This window comes from Phycodurus eques, chromosome 7, assembly GCF_024500275.1.
Source record: "Phycodurus eques isolate BA_2022a chromosome 7, UOR_Pequ_1.1, whole genome shotgun sequence".
Classification (NCBI taxonomy): Eukaryota; Metazoa; Chordata; class Actinopteri; order Syngnathiformes; family Syngnathidae; genus Phycodurus; species Phycodurus eques.
Genome location: NC_084531.1, coordinates 17,307,525 through 17,329,543, shown reverse-complemented (window position 1 = coordinate 17,329,543; position 22,019 = coordinate 17,307,525). Strand labels below are relative to the sequence as shown.

General features: G+C 42.2%; 7 non-coding genes across 7 annotated transcripts; all 7 read left to right on the top strand.

The window, feature by feature from the left end:
• Positions 1-3,700: 3,700 nt before the first annotated feature.
• LOC133405632 (U2 spliceosomal RNA) lies at positions 3,701-3,891 on the top strand. The gene has a single exon (XR_009768977.1). It is a non-coding gene; the product is annotated as a U2 spliceosomal RNA (small nuclear RNA).
• A 1,432-nt stretch (positions 3,892-5,323) lies between these two features.
• On the top strand, positions 5,324-5,487 carry LOC133405628 (U1 spliceosomal RNA). Its single transcript, XR_009768973.1, has one exon. It is a non-coding gene; the product is annotated as a U1 spliceosomal RNA (small nuclear RNA).
• Positions 5,488-7,531: 2,044 nt separating this feature from the next.
• On the top strand, positions 7,532-7,695 carry LOC133405627 (U1 spliceosomal RNA). Its single transcript, XR_009768972.1, has one exon. It is a non-coding gene; the product is annotated as a U1 spliceosomal RNA (small nuclear RNA).
• A 3,468-nt stretch (positions 7,696-11,163) lies between these two features.
• LOC133405631 (U2 spliceosomal RNA) lies at positions 11,164-11,354 on the top strand. The gene has a single exon (XR_009768976.1). It is a non-coding gene; the product is annotated as a U2 spliceosomal RNA (small nuclear RNA).
• A 2,844-nt stretch (positions 11,355-14,198) lies between these two features.
• LOC133405626 (U1 spliceosomal RNA) lies at positions 14,199-14,362 on the top strand. Its single transcript, XR_009768971.1, has one exon. It is a non-coding gene; the product is annotated as a U1 spliceosomal RNA (small nuclear RNA).
• A 4,583-nt stretch (positions 14,363-18,945) lies between these two features.
• LOC133405630 (U2 spliceosomal RNA) lies at positions 18,946-19,136 on the top strand. Its single transcript, XR_009768975.1, has one exon. It is a non-coding gene; the product is annotated as a U2 spliceosomal RNA (small nuclear RNA).
• An 809-nt stretch (positions 19,137-19,945) lies between these two features.
• LOC133405625 (U1 spliceosomal RNA) lies at positions 19,946-20,109 on the top strand. Its single transcript, XR_009768970.1, has one exon. It is a non-coding gene; the product is annotated as a U1 spliceosomal RNA (small nuclear RNA).
• Positions 20,110-22,019: the final 1,910 nt, after the last annotated feature.

Sequence of the window (22,019 nt, the reverse complement as noted above, 5' to 3'; positions counted from 1 at the left end):
AAATATTAACAAATAAATCTATAATTTAGCTATAAGGCAGCACGGTGGACGACTGGTTAGAGCGTCAGCCACACAGTTCTGAGGACCCGGGTTCAATCCCGGCACTCCGGTTTCCTCCCACATCCCAAAAACATGCATTAATTGGAGACTCTAATTTGCCCGTAGGTGTGAATGTGAGTGCGGATGGTTGTTTGTTTGTATGTGCCCTGCGACTGGCTGGCAACCAGTTCAGGGTGTACCCCGCCTCCTGCCCGATGACAGCTGGGATAGGCTCCAGCACGCCCACGACACTAGTGAGGAGAAGCGGCTCAGAAACTGGATGGATGAATATTATACAACTAAAATATATTTGTATTTTGTTGTTAAAATGTCTCGAAATGACTCGAAAAACCAAAGGTTGTCGAACTTGCGACTTGACTCGGAACTTGCCTGTCTCGACTTGGGACTTGACTCGGGACTTGAGGGCAAAGACTTGAGACTTATTTGCAACTTGCAAAGTAATGACTTGGTCCCACCTCTGTGGGACAGTAACATTAATTGAAACTCCAACTACTGGGTTCTCAACGTTTACTTCAGTCAATGATGTCTCTACAATGCTGTCTTTCATACTATAACACACTAAGTGTAAGTAGCGCACTGTTGATTTGTCCTGATTTTATCCATCCTTCAAACTAAATCACTGATTCATTCATTCATTCATTTTCCATCCCTCACTAGGGTCGTGGCCATGCTGGAGCATGTCCCAGCTATCTTCGGGCGAGAGGCGGGGTACACCCTTAACTGGTCACCAGCCAATCGCAGGGCACATACTGTATAAACAAACAACCCTTCGCACTTACGGGCAACTTTAGAGTCTTTAATTAACCTGCATGCACGTTTTTGGGATATGGGAGGAAACCGGAGGACCCAGAGAAAAGACACACAGGCACGGGCAGAACAAGCAAACTCCACACAGGCGACGCCGGATTTGAACCCGGGTCCTCAGAACTGTGAGGCCGATGTGCTAACCAATAGTTCACTGTTCCACCGCAATGATTCATATCTGATTTAATGGAGCTAATTTGCCACATTAGGGTGCTATTGGTGAATGGTTCTGATTCAAACAGTTTGAAAGAGAGTACTGTTGATGTGATCCATATGAAACAACGACATTACAAATGTAATTGATTGCCGTCTTATCGTTATCATTGAACAAAGAGTTTTATCAATATTCATGAACAATGTGCTTCAATGAAGTTATTTCCGTTGAGTGTCAATGTTTGACTCCTATATGGCAATCCCTTTTCACATAAGATATTGCAGATATCTGTAATTCAGTTTTGCCTACTCAAAAAGAACATTTGAGATATCCGCAACTAAGGAAAAATTTCATCACTTTTACTATTCATGTGTATAAGGTTTGTATTATATATACTATTATTGTTCATATCGCAAATCGGAGTATTAGATCTCTACTATTCTGTTGTAGATATCCATAATTCACAAGTAGATATCAACGGCTGAATAGTAGATAGGCTGTAGTAACAAACCCCATACACATCAACTGTAAAAGTAATATAGTTTGTCCTTGGCAAAATGAAGTTGCAGATATCTGTGTTCTATGTATGCACGTATGTATGGATGTATGTACGTATCAATGTTAATTCCAGATAGTAAAACTTACCCTTTAAATGTTGAATCTGTTTGCCATTTGTGTATGGGGTTTCTCATTACAGATATCTACAATGCCGTTGCAGATATCTACTATGTGAATTATGGTTATCTGCAACGGCATTGTAGATATCTGTAACTCCAGTTTGAGATGGATACAATTTGATTCTTACAAGTCATAATTCCAGTGCAACGTTACATATATCTTTGATTCGCTTCAATTCAAGAGACTGTATCTACATAGTAACAGTAACCCCCAAGCTCGGAGGATGACTCCAGCAGATACCAAGAGACTGTATCGACATCATCTACATGTCCGTTTTCAGATATCTCAAATCAAGTTTTAACTAGGCAAAATTACGTTGTAGATAACTGTAACTATAACTATGACTAGTAGACGTGACTTTGGCTTGTAGATATTTCAAGCAAGAATCACAGACAGCTACAATTCAGTCGCAGATGTCCGTAATTCAATTGCTGAGATCTGCTCATGAATTGTAATTCATGAAAAACCCCGTACACATGAATGGCAAAAGGGACAAAATGACGCTGCAGATACCAAAACTGAATTATCTGTCCTTTCAACTATAGCCACAATCACGTTATACAGTAGATATATGAAAATTCACCTATTTAAAATGTAAGTACACAGACGTTGTTGAAATCTACAATGATGATTCCATATTAGTCCAACTGAGCTTTTAAATGTTAAATCCGGTTGGCATAGACAGACTTCTCCACTATCGCCTTGCAAATACAGTATCTTGTTTTCCTAAGTAGATGTGATACGTTCTAATTTCCTAGGAATTTGTAACTTCTCTTTCTGAATGACTGGCAACGTCTGCAGTGCTCTTTCTTTGACATTATTTGCACTTAACCATTTTAATATGACTGAACTGACATTTACCAATCACAAAAAAATGCTTTGTTTGCGTTTTCTCATGACTTCATTGTCCAACAGCAGCACTTTTTTAGCCTTTACGTAAGAAAAGTGAGATGTCCAAGGTGACCTGAATATCACTTTGGAAAACGCTTGGTCAAATTAAGTTAAAACAAAGAAATTAGATGATAAAATTTCATTTTCGCCATCAACGACTGAAACAAAATGTTAATACAGAAGACAGACTCCTGTAAATGGTCAATGTCCTTCGAGTGACCAGTCGCGAGCAAGATTGGATATATGTAATGTCACTTCACATCAACAGGTAAAGCTAATTGAGCATCATGGGGCCAAATCGTGACCATACATTTCCTGAAGACTATTACACTTAAGTATTATAACCAAGTTACATCTGTTTACTAATATGGAACTTTTTTTTCTATTGTCGTGTTGTTAGCAATAATGCCTGACTATAGTTAAGTATTTCACATGAGTGCTTGGTTTAGCTTTCACTCTTGTCGTTTTTTTTTTTATTTATTCCTTGGGCAGGGCATGCTTAGTGTTTTTGGATGTACGTTGAATCGTTTAATGGCGAATATTCATGCATTTTGACGTTGCTGCCATGTTTTGATTCGATTATTAACGCTTACCACGTGACGAACCGGAACGTTGGGTTACCAAATAGTGGAAGGGGTGTAATTCGCCTCCTCTGCGCCGATGGGGCTAGAGTCCTACTGTCACTTACCAAAGCAGGAAACAGGAAGTAGTGTAGCGAGGCAGGCCCGTTGATTTCTTTTCGTCAAAATGTTGAATAAACAGCTATTCTGCTCGCTGCCACAACATCATACCAACCACCGATCGTTATTACATATAACTCATTATTTTCTTTGGTTGTTTAAGACTTCATACACGGCTAAAGGAGATACGTTTGTCGCAGCATTCTATTGGATCGACGTGGACCACGTGACCGTAACACACGAGCACCGGACAACGTTCTTTCGATATAAACGTTGAAAACAAAACAGTTGCCATTCATTCTAAACCATTCATAGGTGCTGTTTGGCGTGTCCGTATGTGATTCACCAGTGATTATTATAAGTGGCTGTGTGTCACCGTAACTTAGGCTTGTAGGCTGGAGAATGACGTCCTCTCTTCTGGCGTTACTGAGACATCGCTTCTCGGCCTTTTGGCTAAGATCAAGTGTAGTATCTGTTCTTATCAGTTTAATATCTGATACGTCCCCTATCCGGGGACCATATATTAAATTGATTTTTGGAACAGGGAGATGGAATAGGGGCTTGCTCCGTCCACTCCGCGCATCGACCTGGTATTGCAGTATCTCCAGGAACGGTGCACCCCCACTCATTGTTTAAGAATAATGTGAGCCGGTTTTCAATAAAAAGTAAGCGGTACCATCCGATGCAACAAGTAACAGTCAATAGTCGACACTATGAAATGATTGGCAGACAAATCTGCTTTCTTTAGTGAGGAACCCTAACCTTTTCACAAAATAAAAAAAAACATCGTTACGGAACGTTATTTGCATACCGTTTTTTTTCTTTTGTATCATAAGTGATACATATGGGCATTACATGCAGTGATGGCGATACAAGAACTTCAGCCTCTTTAGGCCTTTTCTTTTGTCTTGTATTATAACAGTAGTAAGCATGACCAGCAATTTCTCAAATCGACCACGTGACATCACATCGGCAACTTTTAATGGCTCACACACACACAGCTGTCAAAACATACCTGCATTCGTGCTCAGATTTTTGGTACAATGCAGAGGTGTATTAAGTTCCCAGATGGAGCATAGTAGAAAAGTGACAAGAAATGTTACTTTCTTGTTCTCTCGCCGCTAGTTTACCCTGTAAAAAAATACAGTGCAGCCCCAGCTAGGCTGGTGGACGTCTGGGCAAGTACAGTAAACTCATTGTAAACGGCATTTAAAATTTTATTATACTGCACATGTTTTCAGAGGCTGTTTTTAGAGAAGATACGTTATTGTTCTGGCGGCACGGTTAGAGCGTCAGTCCCACAGTTCTGGGGACCGAGCTTCAAGTCCCGGTCCCCAGAACTGTGGTTGTTTGTTTGTATGTGCCCTGCGATTGGGTGGCAACCAGTCCTGGGTGTACCCCGCCTCCTGCCCGATGATAGCTGGGATAGGCTCCAGCACGCCCGCGATCCAAGTGAGGAGAAGCGGCTCAGAAAATGGATGGACGTTATTGGTCTCAATTTACATTCGGAATACGCGGGTGACAGATGGGAACCGCTGTGCTTTACTTCTCTAACCTTGTAACGCGCAATAGGCCTCAGTAGGTGGCAGTAGCGTTTTGAGATGCGCGTCCAACCCAATAGACTGGCGTAACCGGAAGTCTTGTCAGTATGTGACATTCGACTAGACGAGTCTATTATTGTTTAAAGACCTACTTATAATTATGTTTGTATTCGATTTTTAAAAATTGTGTCTAATCATTTGTCCCTCTTAAACCCGATTGGGTGGTTTCTTTGTTTCTGGGTGTTAATGACCTCACTTTCAAATTATTTTATCATCACTCGATGCCGCTATGCATTGTGGGTATCCATTTACTGCCTCCAACTAAACTCAAATTCTCAAATAGGAAGCATGTTTGTCCAAGTATTTGCATACAGTACCGTTTAAACTCGCGTATCTGTTCAGGCTCAATCAGCCTTGCCTTACGCGTGTATGGTTGTGCAAGTGCTCACGATGACACCGTCGCTTAACATAGCGTGCGCGTGAATGAGTTGCGTGCTCGCGCCGCTGTCCAACTCATACTTACCTGGCAGGGGAGATACCATGATCAAGAAGGTGGTTCACCCAGGGTGAGGCTCAGCCATTGCACTCCGGTTGTGCTGACCCCTGCGAATTCCCCAAATGTGGGAATCTCGACTGCATAATTTCTGGTAGTGGGGGACTGCGTTCGCGCTCTCCCCTGATCTATGGTTAACAATAACTCCGATGCTGGTGCATTTTGACGAATCTATGTTGTAGCTATTTTGTAAATCGTAGTATGTGGTACTGCATATTTTGGTATCCATCCGATACCAAGTTAATACAGAGCCAGTATTGTTGGTTCCGATTCTTTTATAAAACTAAAATATATTCGTGATCAAATTGCTAAATAGCAATTCTTCATGACATGGATGAACTTTTGTGATGTTTCATTTTTTATTATTAGATATTTAAAACCCACAAAAGAATTAGGGCAAAGTTTATTGCTATTATTATTTATTATATATACAGATGAAGATATCGACTACCCGGAAATTAGTTCAGTTTGTCAAAGCGCCAAGATAGAAATTGTCAACTGTTAAAACTCCTATTTCGAAATGCAACTCTGTTGACATGTACCCATTATAAGACAGGAAAAGACATAACAATAACATTGAGACCAGAAATACATATAATAAACAAAGAGAAACATTAGGATGGTTCAGGATTACAAACTGAATGAAATAAGGTCATCCACCGCTCTTACAGGAGGACTGTACACAAGGGCAGAGGTGGGGGCGCAGAAAGCTTTTATAGTGGGGACCACAGAAGAAGAAATGAAAGAGGAGGAGCAAAGCGCCGAGCTGAGACAGAAACGGCGAGTCTGGCGTCGCCTGTTTGTTGAAACCAAAGAGTGCGTGCAAGGATGAAACCGAAACTAAAGTATCGATATGTTCACGCTAGTATCGATCCGATTCAAAACTGACTTGATATCGATACTATCGATATTGTGGATTGACCCGCCCACTACTATTACAGACCTTTGACCGACAGCTGTATTTTGGGCTACTTTCCACGCCATCTTGTGGTGATATAACATTACACTCATTTCAGTGAAAATAAAATGGCGGCGATGTCTGCCTCAGACGTTTTGAGCAGTGTCACCTCCACTAGTTGTTTAAAAATAATATGAACTGCTTTGAGTGCCTTTCATCAAATATAGGTAGTATCCAATGTAATTAATGATGCTAGACACTAGAAATAATTGACAGACAATTCTAGGTTTCTTAAATCAGGAATTCTAATTTGGCCTTTTCACAAAATTTGAAAAAAAAAAAAATTACAAAACGTTATTTGCATATAGTTTTTGGATGGGAAGTGGCTGACCAGCAATTTCTCAACTCGTGGCATCGCATCGGCAACTTTTGGGTACTTTGTTTCCATTTCCCAATAGGCTCTTACATTGGGCATCTGTACCAAACCCATGAACATGGACATGCCAAGGACCTGCTCAATTTCTTTTACATTTGTGTTGACTGATTTCCCTTCCTTCGGCACACTAGAAAGGTTGGCTTGATCTGCAACCAGCTATTTCATGTCCTTATTCACAAAGTGTTTGAAATACACGTAAGGTGTGAACTCACACCTTTCTTCGATGCCTTCATCAACACTCTCAAAAAATTCCACCTTTCTCCACCTGTATGTACTCCTTTGTTTTCACTTTTGTCTAGTGCAGATGTGCGTCGAAAACGTCGCCAAGGTTGTAATGCGCAATAGGCCTCAGTAGGTGGCAGTAGCGTTTTCACATGCGCGTCCAACACAATAGACACAATAGACTAATAGTAACCGGAAGTCTATTAAGTATGTGACATTCAACGAGACGAGTCTGTTATTGTGTAAAGACCGACTTCTAATTATGTTTGTATTCGATTTTAAAATTTTTGTCTCATCATTTGTCTTTCTTAAGCCCGATTGGATGGTTTATTGGTTTCTGGGTGGTAATGACCTCACTTTCAAGTTATTTAGCATCACTCGATGCCGCTGTGCATTATGGGTATCCATTTACTGTCTCTAACTAAACTCAAATTCTCAGCTAGGAAGCATGTTTGTCCAAGTATTTGCATACAGTACCGTTTAAACTCGCGTATGTGTTCAGGCTCAATCAGCCTTGCCTGACGCGTGTATGGTTGTGCAAGTGCTCACGATGACACCGTCGCTTAACATAGCGTGCGCGTGAATGACTTGCGTGCTCGCGCCGTGTCCAACTCATACTTACCTGGCAGGGGAGATACCATGATCAAGAAGGTGGTTCACCCAGGGTGAGGCTCAGCCATTGCACTCCGGTTGTGCTGACCCCTGCGAATTCCCCAAATGTGGGAATCTCGACTGCATAATTTCTGGTAGTGGGGGACTGCGTTCGCGCTCTCCCCTGAAATATGGTTAAAAATAATTCCAATGTTGTTGTTGTAGCAAGTCATGGTATGCGGTACTGCATTTTTTGGTATCGATTCTATAATACCATGTCAATACAGAGCCAGTCGCTGGTTCCGATTTCAACGTCGTCACAAAAAACAAAGTTTAGTTTCACTACGAAATCGTTGTGGTACAAAATCATTGGATGGATACACCCCATTCATCATTTCAAATATCCCCCCCTTAAACTCCTGGCCGCTTCAGCTTGCCTTGCACTGGCGAATCAAACTCGCATCTCGGCCTCCTGTCCTCTCATGACTGTGTGTAGTCTGTTAAGATTATGGAGACACCATCCTACCCACGTCCCGTGCGTGTGCTTGTTTTCATGTGCTTGACTGACTCGACATTAGCATTGAAGAAAATGGCTGCCAGTGAAAGCTATCGCTCGCCAGGACGGAAGGACGAGCGGTTAAAATTACTCATGAGTATGTCACTGCATAGTAGGTCGTTTCTCGAGCGAACAAATCACTCATCGTACAAGTTTGCTGTGAACTTCTGCATGAATCATTTATGGCAGAACACTTCACTGCATACGAACTAGTACATAAGTCCAACGAACGAATCACTCGTGGCTAACACTTCACTTAAGTACATTCAGTTCAGTCGTATGTTCACCTCATCCCTCCGTTACCTGCGCAGTGCTGCCTGAATCTGGCTGCTCATTGGTCATTCGCCGAAGTGAGGGACAACACTGGCGAATCGAAAAACACAATTCAGTGAAGTCCCGCCCCCGCCTGCAAACTGTCTCCTCATTGGTCATTCGCCGAAGATTCACCAGTAAGTGACGGAACACTACAGCAGTTCCGTTTCCGCTCCCATCTGACTCGCTCGCGGCGGAAGCCAAGCTCAAAGAACAAATCATTTCATAAACTGATTCAGTTCAGTATGTTCACTAAAGAGATTAGTTCTTTGGAACGAAATGTTCCCGAATGAAGCAACACTACTTTAAATAAATCAATAAATGTCATGCACGTTTAAGGACGTTGGGGTTATGTAACAGGCTTGATTGTACCATTGGTTCGATAAACTCAAAGCCAGCCGAAGCAAATGTGGCGCCCGAGGCGACATTTTATATGGCGCTCCCCTCCCTCAACAATTTACATAAGCTTACAAAAAAGTCAAAAAGCAATAGTTTTTAATGTTGCTTTGAATTTATCACATGATATGGCACAAAATTTAAAACACAACCTGTTCTGCATTTCATAACTGTATCATTACTGCCGAACAAATCGTGCGAGTAACGTGCTGTTGTTACACCTAATAGGACAAAATCCAAAGTAGCAACGACCTCTCTTTCTCCCATTTTCCCTGTATTTTTTTCTCTCCTTCTCCTGTGTTCTGGACAGTTTTGGCCGTTTTGACATGTTTACAAAATTCTCTGGTGTCAATAAATTTGCCCTCAGCAGAAGAGGTAGTATTTTCTGTTATCATTTGTGGGAATATGAATTGGGCATTTCTTTAAATTTGAATCAATGTTTTCCATGTTAAAATTTATATCAAATATGTGCAGCTACCCCCCCTTGAAAGAGATGGATTCGCTGACGGAAAATTTCATCTGGATTTTACTCAATGACCAGGAAAAAAAGTTGAACTTTTTGGAAAGTGTGCATCCCGTTACATATGGCGTAAAAGAAACACTGCATTTCAGAAAAAGAACATAATACAAACAGCAAAGTATAGTGGTAGTAGTGTGATGGTCTGGGGCTGTTTTGCTACTTCAGGACCTGGAAGACAATGATAAATGGAACCATGAATTCTGCCAAGAAATCCAAAAAGAGAATCTCCGGCCATCTGTTTGTGACCTCAAGCTGAAACGAACTTGGGTTTTGTAGCAGGACAATGATCCAAAACACACCAGCAAGTCCACCTCTGAATGGCTACCAAGGACTGAAGGAAGAACGAGAGAAAATGTGGGTGGTGAAGTCAAGAGCGGTGCACGTGATCGGGGCACTGGGGGCAGTAACCCTGAAGCGGGGAGGATGGCTCCAGCAGATACCAAGAGACTGTATGTATTTGTCCGTTTTCACAAATCCAGTTTCAACTCGGTGAAATTGCGATAACTGTAAGTGTCACTCCTACGAATCAAAATGACCTTGGCTTGGAGATGTTTCAAGCAAGAATCAATTCAGTCGCAGATGTCCGTAATTCAATTGCTGAGATCTGCTCATGAATTGTAATTCATGAGAAACCCCGTACACATGAATGGCAAAAGGGACAAAATGACGCTGCAGATACCAAAACTGAATTATCTGTCCTTTCCCCTATAGCCACAATCACGTTATATAGTAGATATATGAAAATTCACCTATAGACGTTGTTGAAATCTACAATGTTGATTCCGTATTAGTCCAACTGAGCTTTTAAATGTTAAATCCGCTTGGCATAGACAGACTTCTCCACTTTTCCTAAATGGATGTGATACGTTCTAATTTCCTCGGAATTGGCAACTTCTCTTTCTGAATGACCAGTAAAGTCTTCAGTGCTCTCTCTTTGACATTATGTGCACTTAACCATTTTAATATGACTGAACTGACATTTAGCAATCACAAAAAAAATGCTTCTTTTGCGTTTTATAATGACTTCATTGTCCAACAGCAACACTTATTTAGCCTTTATGTAAGAAACAGGAGATGTCCCAGGTGACCTGAACATCACTTTGGAAAACACGTGGTCAAGGTAAACCGAAGAAATTAGATGATAAAATTGCATTTTCGCCATCAACGACTGAAACTAAATGTTAATACGGAAGACAGACTCCTGTAAACGGTCAATGCCCTTCGAGTGACCAGTCGCGAGCAAGATTGGATGTATGCTTACTGTTTTTGGGTGTACGTTGAATCGTTTAATGGCGAATATTCATGCATTTTGACGTTGCTGCCATGTTTTGATTCGATTATTAACGCTTACCACGTGACGAACCGGAACGTTGGGTTACCAAATAGTGGAAGGGGTGTAATTCGCCTCCTCTGCGCCGATGGGGCTAGAGTCCTACTGTCAGTTACCAAAGCAGGAAACAGGAAGTAGTTTAGCGAGGCAGGCCCGTTGATTTCTTTTCGTCAAAATGTTGAGTAAACAGCTATTCTGCTCGCTGCCACAACATCATACCAACCACCGATCGTTATTACATATAACTCATTATTTTCTTTGGTTGTTTAAGACTTCATACACGTCTAAACAAGATACGTTTGTCGCAGCATTCTATTGGATCGACGTGGACCACGTGACCGTAAAACACGAGCACCGGACAACGTTCTTTCGATAGAAACGTTGAAAACAAAACAGTTGCCATTCATTCTAAACCATTCATAGGTGCTGTTTGGCGTGTCCGTATGTGATTCACCAGTGATTATTATAAGTGGCTGTGTGTCACCGTAACTTAGGCTTGTAGGCTGGAGAATGACGTCCTCTCTTCTGGCGTTAAGGAGACATCGCTTCTCGGCCTTTTGGCTAAGATCAAGTGTAGTATCTGTTCTTATCAGTTTAATATCTGATACGTCCCCTATCCGGGGACCATATATTAAATTGATTTTTGGAACAGGGAGATGGAATAGGGGCTTGCTCCGTCCACTCCGCGCATCGACCTGGTATTGCAGTACCTCCAGGAACGGTGCACCCCCACTCATTGTTTAAGAATAATGTGAGCCGGTTTTCAATATAAAGTAAGCGGTACCATCCGATGCAACGAGTAACAGTCAATAGTCGACACTATGAAATGATTGACAGACAAATCTTTCTTTAGTATGAACCCTAACCTTTTCAAAAAATAAAACAAAACATCGTTACGAAACGTTATTTGCTTATCGTTTTTTTTTCCTTTTGTATCATAAGTGATACATATGGGCATTACATGCAGTGATGGCGATACAAGAATTTCAGCCTCTTTCGGCCTCTTCTTTTGTCTTGTATTATGAACAGTAGTTAGCATGACCAGCAATTTCTCAAATCGACCACGTGACATCACATCGGCAACTTTTAATGGCTCACACACACGCACACACAGCTGTCTCACACACACAGCTGTGATGATTCTCTTCAAATGTAGGCGTACCATCCGATGCAACTAATAACAGTCAATATTGTTCATAACTGAGTTTGATGAGAATCATTCATGAGTTTGATGAGAATCATTCAGTGTATTGAATCATTCAATACGACGAGACGAGTCTATTATTGTGTAAAGACCTACTTATAATTATGTTTGTATTCGATTTTAAAAATGTTGTCTAATCATTTGTCTCTCTTAAACCGATTGGATGGTTTATTTGTTTCTTCAAAAATAATTCCAATGTTGTTGCTGGTGCAGTTTGACGAATGTAAATTGTAGCGTTGTTGTGATGGTATGCGGTACTGCATGTTTTGGTATCGATCCGATACCAAGTAAATACAGAGCCAGTATCGCTGAATCCGATGCATTTACAAAACATCATCAAATTGCTAAATGTCAATTCTTCATGACATTTACATACTTTTGTAATGTTTCATTTATTATTATTAGATATTTAAAGCCCACAAAAGAATTAGGGCAAAGTTGATTGGTAAATAGAACATACATTATTATAATGCAGTCCACAAGCCAGTGCAAACTGTAGGCCGGTCCCAAGCCCGGATAAATGCGGAGGTTTACGTCAGGAAGGGCGTCCGGCTTAAAACTTTGCCAAGCAAATATGAGCGTTCATCCAAAAGGATTCCATACCGGATCAGGCGTGGCCCGGGTTAACAACGTCCGGCGCCGTCAACCTGCAGCGCGCCGTTGGAAATTCAGCTACCGTTCGGTCGAAAGAGCTGGAAAGCGGTTTCTTCGGCAGAAAGAGTAGGAAAGCACAAAGCCTAGAACTGAATGTGGGGACTTTGAATGTTGGGACTATGACAGGAAAATCTCGGGAGTCGGTTGACATGATGATTAGGAGAAAGGTTGATATATTGTGTGTCCAGGAGACCAAGTGGAAAGGCAGTCAGGCTAGAAGTTTAGGGGCAGGGTTTGAATTATTTTACCATGGTGTAGATGCGAGGAGAAATGGAGTCGGGGTTATTTTAAAAGGAGAGTTAATTAAGAATGTCTTGGAGGTGAAAAGAGTATCAGATCGAGTGAAGAGGCTGAAACCTGAAATTGAGGGTGTTATGTATAATGTAGATTAGTGGCTATGGCCCACAGGTAGGATGTGACCTAGAGGTGAAAGAGAAATGCTGGAAGGAGCTAGACGAAGTAGTTCTGAGCATCCCAGACAGAGAGAGAGTCGTGATTGGTGCAGATTGTAATGGACATGTTGGTGAAGGAAATAGGGGAAACAGGACCGCAGACAGAAGACTGGACCGCTGCAGCCAAGGTGATCAGAGAGGCAGGCAGGGGAGTACTTGCCGTATCTTCTGGCAGGAAAGGAGAGAAGGAGACTTGGTGGTGGAACCTCACATTACAGGAAATCATACAAGGAAAAAGATTAGCTAAGAAGAAGTGGGACACTGAGAGGACCGAGGAGAGGCGAAAGGAATACATTGAGATGCGACACAGGGCAAAGGTAGAGGTGGCAAAGGCCAAAGAAGAGGCATATGGTGACATGTATGGCAGGTTGGACACTAAAGAAGGAGAAAATGATGGTGGGGGCGCAGAAAGCTTTTATAGTGGGGACCACAGAAGAAGAAATGAAAGAGGAGGAGCAAAGCACCGAGCTGAGACAGAAACGGCGTCTGTGAGGATAAGCGGCTCAGAAAATGGATGTATGGATGGTTTGCCTTCCTTCTGCACACTGGAAAGGTTGGTTTGATCTGCAACCAGCTGTATCATGTCCTCAGTCACAAACTGTTTGAAATACATGTAAGTTGTAAACTCACACCTTTCTTCGATGCCTTCATCAACACTCTCAATAAATGGAACATGTGGAGGTTCAAATTCCACCTTTCTCCACCTGTATGGACTCATTTGTTTTCACTTTTTTCTATGCAGATGTGCGTCGAAAACGTCGCAAAGGCTGTAATGGGCAATAGGCCTCAGTAGGTGGCAGTAGCGTTTTCACATGCGCGTCCAACCCAATAGACTGGCGTAACCGGAAGTCTTGTCAGTATGTGTGACGTTCGACGAGACGAGTCTGTTATTGTGTAAAGACTTACTTCTAATTATGTTTGTATTTGATTTAAAAAAAATGGTCACATCATTTGTCTCTCTTAAACCCGATTGGATGGTTTCTTTGTTACTGGGTGTTAATGACCTCACTTTCAACTTATTTTATGATTCATCGATGCTGCTATGCATTGTGGGTATCCATTTATGTCGCCAACTAAACTCAAATTCTCAAATAGGAAGCATGTTTGTCCAAGTATTTGCATACAGTACCGTTTAAACTCGTATATGTGTTCAGGCTCAATCAGGCTTGCCTGACGCGTGTATGGTTGTTCATGTGCTCACGATGACACCGTCGCTTAACATAGCGTGCGCGTGAATGACTTGCGTGCTCGCGCCGTGTCCAACTCATACTTACCTGGCAGGGGAGATACCATGATCAAGAAGGTGGTTCACCCAGGGTGAGGCTCAGCCATTGCACTCCGGTTGTGCTGACCCCTGCGAATTCCCCAAATGTGGGAATCTCGACTGCATAATTTCTGGTAGTGGGGGACTGCGTTCGCGCTCTCCCCTGATTTCTGGTCAAAAAGAATTCCAATGTTGTTGCTAGTGCGTTTTGACGGTTGTATGTGGGTAACGTTTATGTAAAATGTGGTATGTGGTATCGGTCAGGTACCAAGTAAATACAGAGCCAGTGTCGCTGGTTCCGATACTTTTGCCAAACTAAAATAAATTTATCATCAAATTGCTTAACATCAATTCTTCAAGACATTTTGGTACTTTTGTGATGTTTCATTTTTTATTATAAAATATTTAAAACCCACAAAAGAATTAGGACAAAGTTTATTGGTAAATAGAACATACATTATTATCATAACGTTTTTTTCCAGGCGCAATGGAACAGGAGGAACAAATCTTAAATAAACAAAGTGATCACTGAAAATACTGTTCAAATACTACTACTAAAAACGTATCCATTCTGTGCACTCCCTTTTGTGAAAAAAAAATAATAATCCGTCCATAAGGCCTTGGACGACATACAGTCAAAAAACAGATGGACAGTAGTTTTAACGTCGTCACAAAAAACACAGTTATTAGTTTCAATACCAAATCGTTGTGGTACAAAGTCATTGGATGGATACACCCCATTCATCATTTCAAATATCCCCCCCTTAAACTCCCTGCCGCTGCCGCTTCAGCTCGCCTTGCACTGGCGAATCAAACTCGCATCTCGCCCTCCTGTCCTCTCATGACTGTGTGTCGTCTGCTAAGATTATGGAGACACCATCCTACCCACGTCCCGTGCGTGTGCTTGTTTTCATGTGCTTGATTGTCACAACATTAGCATTGAAGAAAAGGACGGCAGGACGAGCGATTAAAATTACTCATGAGTATGAGTAACCTGCAATCTCGGGTCGAAATGACTACAGGCCTGTCGCTTTGACATCTGTGGTCATGAAGTCCTTTGAACATCTCGTGCTGGACCACCTCAAGAGCGTCACAGGTCCCCTGCTGGACCCCCTGCAGTTTGCCTACCGAGCGAACAGGTCTGCGGATCATACAGTCAACATGGAACTGCACTTCATCCTAGAACACCTCGACAGTGCAGGGACCTACGCGAGGATCCTGTTCGTGGACTTCAGCTCAGCGTTCAACACCATCATCCCTGAACTCCTTTCCTCCAAGCTTCTCCAGCTCAGCGTCTCACCTGCCATCTGCCAGTGGATTTGCAGCTTTCTGACGGGCAGAACACAGCAGGTGAGGCTGGGAGAGACCACCTCATCCACACGCAGCATCAGCACTGGGGCACCCCAAGGTTGTGTCCTCTCTCCGCTGCTCTTCTCTCTCCACACGAACGACTGCACCTCAGTGCACCCGACTGTCAAACTCCTGAAGTTTGCAGATGACACCACTGTCATCGGCCTCATCAAGGACGGTGACGAGTCTGCATATCGACAGGAAGCGGAGCGGTTGGAGCTGTGGTGCGGCCGAACACAACCTGGAGCTGAACACGCTCAAGACTGTAGAGATGATCGTGGACTTCACGAGGCATCCTCCGCCACAGCTGCCGCTCACGTTGTCCAGCTGCCTTGTGTCAACCGTCGAGACCTTCAAGTTCCTGGGAATTACAGTCTCTCAGGACTTGAAGTGGGCGACCAACATCAACTCCGTCCTCAAAAAGGCCCAGCAGAGGATGTACTTCCTGCGGCTTCTGAGAAAGCACGGCCTGCCACCGGAGCTGCTGAAGCAGTTCTACACAGCGGTCATCGAATCAGTCCTGTGTTCTTCCATCACAGTCTGGTTTGGTGCTGCTACAAAAAAGGACAAACTCCGACTGCAACGGACAATCAAAACTGCTGAAAGGATTGTCGGTACCCCCCTACCCACCCTTGAGGACTTGCACGCTGCCAGAACTAAGACAAGAGCGTGCAAAATCCTCTCGGACCCTCCGCACCCCGGTCACCAGCTCTTCCAGCTCCTTCCCTCAGGTAGGCGCTACCGATCAATGCAAACTAGAACTCGTAGACATTCCAACAGCTTCTTCCCTCTTCCCATCAACTTCTTAAACACCTGACCTACAATTCCATTACAGCATGTTGGCAATTTTTTGACTTGAGTTCAAATATATATTACTTGTGCACTCACTGTAGTTGTCTCACCACGTCGTCATGGACTATTTGCATATCTGTTGTTGACCAATACTGGCCACTCATGCCAGAGTAGCATCTGCTACTGCTCAAAGACATTGACAAAAAAAAAAAAAAAACAGTCACTGAGCAGTAAAGGGTTGCTAGTTATCTGGTAATGCCGGTACATTTCTTTTTTTTTTTGACAATTGTGCAAAAAGATGCAGAGTCCTCTAGCACTTAGAGCAGTTCGAATGACTAATATTGCAATAGTCCGGTGCAATGACCATTGTGCAAAGGGCGCCGAGACTTCAAGGAGTGTATGCGGTTTAAAGTGACGAGTAGTGCGATAATCTGGGACAATGTTGGTTGTGCAAATGTTACAGATACTCCTCAATCAGTGTGCAAATGGAGCAGATGCTACTCTGGCATGAGTGGCCAGTATATGCAAATAGTGCAGCATGGCGAGACAACTACAGTGAGTGCACGAGTAATACATAATTGGCCCCACAGAAATGTGACCACGAACTCAAGTCAAAAAATCGTGCGAGTAACGTGCTGTTGTTACACCTAATAGGACAAAATAAAAAGTAGCAACGACCTCTCTTTCGCCCATTTTCCATGTATTTTTTTTCTCCTTCTCCTGTGTTCTGGACAGTTTTGGCTGTTTTGACATGTTTACAAAATTCTCTGGGGTCAATAAATTTGCCCTTAGCAGAAGATTTGCTATTATCATTTGTGGTAGTATGTGTGGCAGTAACCCCGAAGCGGGGAGGAAGGCTCCAGCAGATACCAAGAGACTGTATGTATATGTCCGTTTTCACAAATCCAGTTTTAACTAGGTGAAATTGCGATAACTGTCACTGTCACCCCTACGAATCAAAATGACCTTGGCTTGGAGATGTTTCAAGCAAGAATTAATTCAGTCGCAGATGTCCGTAATTCAATTGCTTAGATCTGCTCATGAGTTGTAATTCATGAGAAACCCCGTACACATGAATGGCAAAAGGGACAAAATGACGCTGCAGATACCAAAACTGAATTATCTGTCCTTTCCCCTATAGCCACAATCACGTTATATAGTAGATATATGAAAATTCACCTATTTAAAATGTAAGTCCAACTAATCACACAGACGTTGTTGAAATCTACAATGATGATTCCGTATTAGTCCAACTGAGCTTTTAAATGTTAAATCCGGTTGACATAGACAGACTTCTGCACTATCTCCTTGCAAATACAGTATCTCGTTTTCCTAAATGCATGTGATACGTTCTAATTTCCTCGGAATTGGCAACTTCTCTTTCTGAATGACTGGTAAAGTCTTCAGTGCTCTCTCTTTGACATTATGTGCACTTAACCATTTTAATATGACTGAACTGACATTTAGCAATCACAAAAAATGCTTCTTTTGCGTTTCATAATGACTTCATTGTCCAACAGCAGCACTTATTTAGCCTTTATGTAAGAAAAGTGAGATGTCCCAGTTGACCTGAATATCACTTTGGAAAACGCTTGGTCAAATTAAGTTAAAACGAAGAAATTAGATAATAAAATTGCATTTTCGCCACCAACGACTGAAACAAAATGTTAATACGGAAAACAGACTCCTGTAAACGGTCAATGTCCTTCGAGTGACCAGTCGCGAGCAAGATTGGATATGCGTATTGTCACTTCACATCAACAGGTAAAGCTAATTGAGCATCACGGGGCCAAATCGTGACCATACATTTCCTGAACACTATTACACTTTAGTATTATAACCAAGTTACATCTGTTTACTAATATGGAACTTTTTTTTTCTATTGTCATGTTGTTCGTAATAATGGCTGACTATAGTTAAGTATTTCACATGAGTGCTTGGTTTAGCTTTCACTCTTGTCGTTTTTTTGCATTATTCCCTGGGCAGGGCATGCTTACTATTTTTGGATGTACGTTGAATCGTTTAATGGCGAATATTCATGCCTTTTGACGTTGCTGCCATGTTTTTATTCGATTATTAACGCTTACCACGTGACGAACCGGAACGTTGGGTAACCAAATTGTGGAAGGGGTGTAATTCGCCTCCTCTGCGCCAATGGCGCTAGAGTCCTACTGTCAGTTACCAAAGCAGAAAACAGGAAGTAGTTTAGCGAGGCAGGCCCGTTGATTTCTTTTCGTCAAAATGTTGAGTAAACAGCTATTCTGCTCGCTGCCACAACATCATACCAACCACCGATCGTTATAACATATAACTCATTATTTTCTTTGGTTGTTTAAGACTTCATACACGGCTAAAGGAGATACGTTTGTCGCAGCATTCTATTGGATCGACGTGGACCACGTGACCGTAAAACACGAGCACCGGACAACGTTCTTTCGATAGAAACGTTGAAAACAAAACAGTTGCCATTCCTTCTAAACCATTCATAGGTGCTGTTTGGCGTGTCCGTATGTGATTCACCAGTGATTATTATAAGTGGATGTGTGTCACCGTAACTTAGGCTTGTAGACTGGAGAATGACCTCCTCTCTTCTGGCGTTACGGAGACATCGCTTCTCGGCCTTTTGGCTAAGATCAAGTGTAGTATCTGTTCTTATCAGTTTAATATCTGATACGTCCCCTATCCGGGGACCATATATTAAATTGATTTTTGGAACAGGGAGATGGAATAGGGGCTTGCTCCGTCCACTCCGCGCATCGACCTGGTATTGCAGTACCTCCAGGAACGGTGCACCCCCACTCATTGTTTAAGAATAATGGGACCCGTTTTTAATGAGTCTAGTCAAATGTAGGCGTGCAATTTAAAACTAGTGACAATAACAAGAAACGTTACTTTCTTATTCTCTCACCGCTAGTTTACGGTGTAAAAGATACAGTGCAACCCCAGTTTGACTGGTGGACGTCTTGGCAAGTACAGTAAATTCTTTTTCAACGGCATTTAAAATTTTTATTTACTGTACATGTTTTCAGAGGTTGTTTTTAGAGAAGATAAATTATTGTTCTCAATTCACATTAGGAATACGCGTGTGACAGATGGGAACCTTCTCTAGCCTTGTAACGCGCAATAGGCCTCAGTAGGTGGCAGTAGCGTTTTGAGATGCGCGTCCAACCCAATAGACTGACGTAACCGGAAGTCTTGTCAGTATTTGACATTCGACGAGACGAGTCTATTATTGTGTAAAGACCTACTTATAATTATGTTTGTATTCGATTTAAAACATTTTGTCTAATCATTTGTCTCTTAAACCCGATTGGATGGTTTATTTGTTTATGGGTGTTAATGACCTTACTTTCAAGTTATGTAATCATCACTGGATGCCGCTATGCACTATGGGTATCCATGTACTGTCTCCAACTAAATTCAAATTCTCAGCTAGGAAGCATGTTTGTCCAAGTATTTGCATACAGTACCGTTTAAACTCGCGTATGTGTTCAGGCTCAATCATGCTTGCCTGACACGTGTATGGTTGTTCATGTGCTCACGATGACACCGTCGCTTAAAATAGCGTGCGCGTGAATGACTTGCGTGCTCGCGCCGCGTCCAACTCATACTTACCTGGCAGGGGAGATACCATGATCAAGAAGGTGGTTCACCCAGGGTGAGGCTCAGCCATTGCACTCCGGTTGTGCTGACCCCTGCGAATTCCCCAAATGTGGGAATCTCGACTGCATAATTTCTGGTAGTGGGGGACTGCGTTCGCGCTCTCCCCTGATATCCGGTTAACAACAATCTCAGCAGTTGTCATTGCTTTGCTAATACGGTCTGATGATGATTTGGGGTCGTATGTGGCAGCGGAGCGTTATACTCCACCGTGAAACTTTTGTCGTGATTGGCAAAGGCAGTTCTTTAGAGTGTACTGAATCAGTTAATTACAAAGAAAGCATCGCTTTCTGCTCCTTCACCTTCCTGTTATTGTCATCTGCTTAGTGGAAAACGTCTTTGAGTGTCTTGAGAAGCGCTCTTTAAATTTATTGTATTATTATTAAATAAAAAGCTTTAATAATCGCATTAGAAACACAGAGGGAATGATATGTATGTGTACGTATATACATGTATTATTAATTTACATTTATTTTAATTATGTGTTTTCACGTGCTTGCACTGACTCAAAAATTAGCCGTTAGCTTGAAGCTGCTCGTGAAAGCTATCCCCGCGAGGACGTCAGGATTTGCGGTACGTTCACTGCGTCTTATGTCGTTCCTTGCGCAAACGAATCACTCGCCGTACTAGTACATCGCTCCTTAGCGGGTCACAAACGAAGTTCAATGAACGAATCACGCTTCAGATCTTCAGTTCCTCAGTACACCAGTTCACAGAATGAATCACTCAATTCACTTAAGTCCCTCCCCCGCTTGCACGGCACTGCCTGACGCTGGCTTCTCATTGGTCATTTGCCGATGATTCAGAAGTGAGTGACAGAACGCTTCAGAAGTTCCGTTTCCGCTCCCAGCCGACTCGCTCGACTCACGGCGGCGGCCGAGCTTAAAGAACGGTTCAGTTCGTTCCCTAAAAAGATTAGTTCTTCTGAACGAAACCTTCACAAACGCAACAACACTATTACGTTACAGACTTTTGACCTACAGCCGTATTTTGGGCAGCTGTCCACGCCATCTTGTGATATAACAACATTACACCCATTTCAGTGAAAATAAAATGGCGGCAATGTCTTCCAAAGACTTCTTGAGCAGCTCCCGAAAGAAAATAGAGAAAGATAAAGTTTACATCGGAAATTTCAAATGAAATCAGTGCATTTATGTGCCATGTCTCCGAGTTTTAATTTGGAATTTCTCCAGATGGAACATGTGAAGATGAAGATGCATTCAACATCCTTGGAGGGTTAAAGTGGTCGACTGGAGAGTAACACCAGCATCTTCTAAATGCAGACTGACAAACTTTTAAGATAACTGTCTCCTTCGACCCTGAATGTAACAATATGACAATCCAGCCAGGATGTCAAAGAAATACACAGAATATTGAGTCAATTATTATTATTATTATTATTCTTTTGTAGCAATTGTGATCGTATTAGCATCACTTGCTATATCGTATGAACAACAAAATTAGCTTTGGAAAACCAACGTCGAAAGAAAATCTTGAACGTTTATTCTACATAAATGTTAATACGGGATCATGTACACAAATGCCTCATGCAAAAAATATCACATTTACCAATTTTACAATTTCCACATTTCATTTTTACTTCACTCAGTATTCACATAAGATCAAGCGTCTGAATATAGTTCCTGTTCAAACAAGGTCGGCGTGATGGGATTTATGAATCCATGAAGGACATAAAATTATTGTTCGACGGTGGGCAAGAGCATATCATGCGGACACCACCAGCCCATCGTCTGGGTCAGGATCAGCGCTGTGATTCTGGAGAAGTTGCTACATTGGCTGAAAGACAGGTTCATTAGATTAGACCAGTGAAAACTGTTCAAACAAACCGAGGCATGAAGCCGGGACCATTCACTATAACTGTTTGCTAGTTCTCACACCAGAAGACGACGATGAGGGAAGACTGCACTGGAAGCTAGCCCAAGATATAAATTAAAGGAGACTATACATTATACATATTCAAACATATATCCTAATGCTTGTTTTCCTTCAAAACTGAATTA